Below are 6,000 nucleotides of genomic sequence, written 5' to 3'. Positions count from 1 at the left end.
GCAGGGCACAAGGCGTGGGTGCAAATATATTGGAACAATATGGGCAGTTTCAGAGTAAGCAAATGATCAAAAAAAAAAAAAAAAAAAAGGCAATCATTTGGAAAGAAATAGTAACTTTGATTTTATGAGCTGCCTTTTGAAGGACAAAAGGACGAAATTAAATTACCATGAAGTATTCAACAAATCTACAAAGCAAACACCAAAGCTAGAAACAACATCAAAGCTTGGATTGAATCCATTTAAACTCCACATCATTGCAATCGAGTGTTTAAATAAACTCGGAGACAAGTGAATCAGATCAATTGTAAATGAAATTGATTGAGAAAAGTGAAATGAAATGTTGTTTTTTTTTACTCAACAGTACAGTAAATGTAACAAAACAAACCACAGTGAACTACAAAAAAATAATCACTCAGGAATAATCAATACGACTTGAAATGTAATCATTCTAATTATGAAGTTATTCATACGGCATGACCGACTGCTGCTTTGGCCCGTCGGCTGCACGGCTAGTTAGTAGCTACTAAACTACGAATGATACGTCAGCAGGCTGTGCAAACTCCATTTGCATTATGATGCTGTCCACATCATCACTTGTGTGCTACGTCTGAACGAATGAATATGCTCACAGCTGGCCACCGCAATAGCACAATTCTCAAAATATAATCACTAAGTTACTTATCTCATATTATATTGCCATTTGAAAGGTAATTAATGGAATGGGGATTGCTTGGGGCTGACGTTTATGCTCCGCAAAAATAAATAAATAAATAAATACAATTTAAAAAAAAAAGATAAAATATTTTTGCACCAGACAGGTCACTTCTTAAAGTAAAGATTGATTTATGATATACTATAGATTATGGTTACACCAATTTTACCGGGATTGGCCCACCTTAACTTTTCATTTATACCACTGGTTTATATAATTATTATGCAGAGCAGAGCATAGATTCTCCATTTTTTTCCCAGTTATGCTTCACGTGACAGGTATTTCTCTTTTCCCACTTCATGGCTTTGCCAAACTTAAACTGGCTGCTGGTGCTTGAGCTGGCAAGACGGAGATAACAAAAAACAATTCCTCCAGCAGTGTTTTTGCCTCTGCTCCAGTTGGGTGTTTCTGAACACCTTCCCACTCCTGGAAATGCATCAAAGACCTGAGAGGAAGAGAAACTACACTGTTGCATGCTTAGTTACCACTCACTGTAAGTCTTCTTCACCTTCTTTTAGTTGATACAACACACACTGGCTTGTTGATGGATATGTCCTTCCCTTGCCATGTTTCCCTTGGTTTGAATATATTTGTTGCAAGTGTGCGTTTTAATGCGTGCCATGAAAAAGCAGCACTGCCCGAGGAGTTTTTAGAACCAAGATTAAACCAGAACCACCGTGGGCCTACGGGCAATAGTAACACCAGCTCCCGTTTTAGGAAGCCTTGATGGCAATCCCAAGTGGCGTGTGTGTAGGGAGAAATGAGCAGTAAAAACAAGATTAGTATTAAAATATTGTAGGGACGTATGGCCATTCTATTTTCAGGATTTGGAAATGACAGAAACAATCATATGGAGTTGTTCTACCCTTTGTAGATGTAATACCGTCACACGCCACTAGGAACACTCTCAAAGACGTCAGAGTGTGTCTGTTGCAATGTTTGTCCATTCATAACAACCATACAAGGTGTACACATGAGAAATGACAAGTTCTGGTTAAATGCCTTCTCGTGATGCTGCTGTGTCATTACAGAACAGCAAACATTTTCAGGCGAATTAATTGTGACACAAAAACACTCTCCTGTCAATCCTGTCCTTCATGTGTTTTCGGGGAGGAGTTAGGACCCAGAGGCCCAGCGCGGGAATAAAAGGATGCTGGCAGTGTGCCTAATTCCGCCTTTGAGGACTATGTAGCACAATGCCTCCTCTCGGCACTCGCGATATGGCACATGAAGAAGGAAAGGCTCCCATTTAATCCTGGGCACTGAGGCAAATGTTACGCTCAGCGTGTGTCATATTAGCTGTATGTCCGCAATATGTGTGGATTTTGTAAAAAAATGTTTTCCTCACTGGGTGATGAAAACAATCTTCCTCCTCACCAAATTTACGCACATACCAAAGCAGCAGGTGGTGCTACAACCACAAGGCCATTCTAGCCAATCTGAAGCCTCAGGACATTCCAGCAGCAGGAAGATTGTGGTGTGCATATCAACACCAAGGATTGTAGACAAAGAACATAATAATGTGGGACTTATCCACCATAATGCAATAAAGGCACGAGGCCAAGTCTCAAGGGACGTTGGGAAATGAGCAAGCCATACCAAAAGCTAAGAAACACATGAGCATATGCTGACATATGTCGGGGGTTCTTGCAATCCACCAGGTCTCATGGAAGTCAGCTTTCATGTTGTACTTCTGACCAACCCACCAACGCGTCAAAACGATTCAAACTTGGCAGAGGTAACAGTGGTGCAACAGTGAAGTGGAAATCACAATTACGATATCAACAGATAAATATATATATATATATATTTTTTTTTTTTTTTTACTGAGTTCAACTTTTTTAGTGCTTGTGCTTGATGTAGTGGTTCATTCGCGTGATTTCTGTGCAGCCACCGTGGATTCAGTTCCCACTCAGTGATGGATTGAGTGGTTATTAGTCTGTGGCCGATGACTGACTGGGGATCAGTCAAGGGTGCAGTCCATCTTCCACCTGGAGTTAGCTAGGATCGGCTTCAACTCCCCCGTGACCCTCAACGGCATAAGCGTTACGAAATGGGGTGAATAGCTATTTCATAGTTTGCTCTCTCTCCTTGCAAGGTTTCACAGTCATTCATTGTTACTTTACCCGAGTTTTGATAACATATTTTGGATTAGTTGTTTCATCAAATCTAAACTTACTGTTCCCATTTCAATTACGCAAGATTTATGAAGCAAAATCCAAATAAATGTCAAACAATTAATTTGTTAATGTGACCGGGAAGATCAGCTTTGGATAGGATCATCAGTGACTGGTAGGGTTTCACTTGTCTGACTTTGTGTAAACAACGTTGGTTGTGTTAGGAACACAGTGACAGTGTGAATGTGAGTCCAACGGTTGTCTGTCTCTCTATGTACCATTTAACTGACTGGTGAACAGTCCAGCATGAAGTCTGTCATTTGCCCAGTGTTTGCTGGGATAGGCTCCAACTCCCTGCGACACTGAACAGGATAGAGAATAGATGGATTGATTTGATGGTAAATTCCGCTCGGAATCCACACACCGTGATGGAATGGAATATTTGCATGAAATCTCAAAGACCTGTCTGGGTTTTTCTTTTCAAATTGTGCAAATTTCATTAAACGTTTAAAGTCAATGCAGTTTAATTCAATCATTATTTATTTGTATAAATCCATTGTTAATGTTCAAACTGTTCCTAATCAGGGGTGCACATAAGTGGTTGACATAAAATGTTGTACGCATCTTCACTAGTCGAAACATGACATTCTGATTAATGTTGCATTTGCGGAACATGAGTTAAGCAGCAAAATCCATCTGTTTTTAGCCATCTCGGGGGGCGGCCATTTTGTTATTTCTGTCAACTGAAAATGACATCACTGTTGCTCAGGGCTCAAGTGATGACCAATCATGGCTCAACTGTTTTCTGAAGCTGAGCCATGATTGCTTGTTCGCTGAGCCTAGAGCAACTCTGATGTCATTTTCAGTCAACAGCAAGTGGCAAAATGGCCGCCCCCTGAGATGGACAAAAACGGGTGGATTTTACGGCTTAACTCATATTCCCCACACGCAACATTAATCAGAATTCCATCTTTCCGCTAGTAGGCCTGCATAGACCATATTCATGTCAAGAAATTTTTGGGCTTGACTTCCCCTTGAAGTTATCCATTAGGTTGGTTGGGGAAAATGAGCACCAAACAATAACCTCTGGTGCTCATTTGATAACCACAGCAATCTTTTCATGTGCACCTTTCTTCATAATGTTACAATGCTAACAATACACATATAATATCGCTCATAGCGGTGGTCCTCGGAGAGATTAGTATTTATTTAAAGTGGTAAATGGTGTATGGTTGAGGTTTCATGATGATGGAGGGGCTCTTATATTGTGCAGGTGGACGGAGGTGGAGAAAGGGTTCGGGAAGGCCACGATTTCCTCGAAGGAAGGTATACAAGCATTGAATGCCATGTGCATTGAAAATGAATTTCTTCTCTTGTGCGGAGGCTGCGAGTTAGGCATTGATCATATTATTGTGACTGGAAAATTGATTGTTATTGTGCTTAATGACAGCAGCAACACTCAGATATTAGCATGCAAAGAAAAACAAGTACAAGTCCCCACTGGGGCATACACGCATCATATTTGTTAAGCTCTATGATATGTTGTGTCGTATCAACAAAACAAGTCCTGAATTTTTTTCATTTCTGTTGTGGTTTTTCCAGCGATCGCTGGAAAAATTGTGGCTGGACTCTCAAAACGCAGACACAGGAAAATATAGATTACGATATTTATTATGACAATGAATATTCAGTTATCCAATTATTAATCTAGGTATAGAGTTATATCTACAATTACAACCGTCGACGAAAAATTGATTAACATAAAGCGCTGGTGGAAAAACTCCCACCAGGGAAAGGAATCACGACGGAACGAAAAACGGGCAAGAAAGAGGACCAATGAGTAGAAGGTGAACAGAAACGAACCGAGCCGTAGCTGGAGACGAAAGAACAAAAACGCAAGCGCACTATCAAAATACAAGGAACATGAGCAATGCGGAATAATTATCCGACGCTGACTTGTCAGCGTAGGTGGCTTAAGTAGTGTGTAATCAGTGGGTGAATGAAAGTCAGGTGTGGAGCTGGTGGGCGCGTCTCTCCGCTCCTGATGACGTGACACGAGACGATCGCTGGAGGAAACGACCCCTGCTCAGCTGGGAACATAAACATAACATGGCACGGCCGACACGGGTCATGACAATTTCGGGGCATTTTTAACTATGTGCCAGCATTTATGCAAAGTCTAGAAAATTGTGCTACAATAAAAAAAAACAATGCTTGCGCATGTTTCACAAGCACTGTTCTTTTTAGCCATACAATGACATTAAGTGGTGTTTAGAAAAATGCCGGCAGAGCTTCTAATGGGATTGAAAGTCCCACCTAGGAGGATTTAATTAACGCTTGGAAAGAATAATGTTTCAGCCAGTTCTCTGTCTGTCCTTGGTAATCAGTTCTGGGCCATTAATGAGAGGATGACTATCGACTGGTGGAGCACACACACCTGATAATTGAATGTGCAGAGGCCATTAAACAGTCCTGATCGAAAACAAACATTCCAAAACCACTTTCTGCATAACAATATGACGCAACATCAATGGAATTATGTTTGTTGTAAATGTAAACGTCTGCTCTCTCCGTTAGGGCTTGCACCAGAGAATGGAATTATTCAAAAGACACTTCCAGAGATCGTCATCCTAATCCCAACCCTAGGAAACGTGGGCCTCTTTTCTACCGCACCGTACCTAATTGGCTCGGCTTGGCTCGACTTGATTGACACTTTTCTGCAGGCAAAAGCAAGTACTATTTCTAGTACCTGGCTCGTGTGCCAAGCTATTATTCCCGCACTATTTTCTCATTGCACATAAAGTGCTGTAGTGTTGTAATGTGGTCTCATATCCATTGCATACGTTACAGTTTACCCTCTACCGTTTTGACGAACGTGACGTGACATTATTCGGATATTGAAAGTCTTAAGTTAACTGTTGAGCACTAGCCATGAAGATAGATTTTTTTTTTTTGCTTCAAAACAATACATTGGTGATTACATTTTGTCGTTGACCGGTGTAATTAACACTCACTTCAGGTGACTTTCTTTCTGACTGGTACTTGGGTTTTCAATGTGCAACACTACAATCAGGAATCAAGACAGAGCTGGACTCACTTATTGCCTTTTGAACTGGCCCAATCAATCGCACTAGAGTTGCTCTGCAAGTAAAATCTTGACAGAGACTCATT

The sequence above is a fragment of the Idiotropiscis lumnitzeri genome, chromosome 3 (genome assembly GCF_059441095.1).
Source record: "Idiotropiscis lumnitzeri isolate Australia: NSW breed Sydney's pygmy pipehorse chromosome 3, RoL_Ilum_1.0, whole genome shotgun sequence".
NCBI classification, from domain to species: Eukaryota; Metazoa; Chordata; class Actinopteri; order Syngnathiformes; family Syngnathidae; genus Idiotropiscis; species Idiotropiscis lumnitzeri.
The sequence above is the reverse complement of the archived record's forward strand: the minus strand, read 5'-3'. Positions refer to the sequence as shown.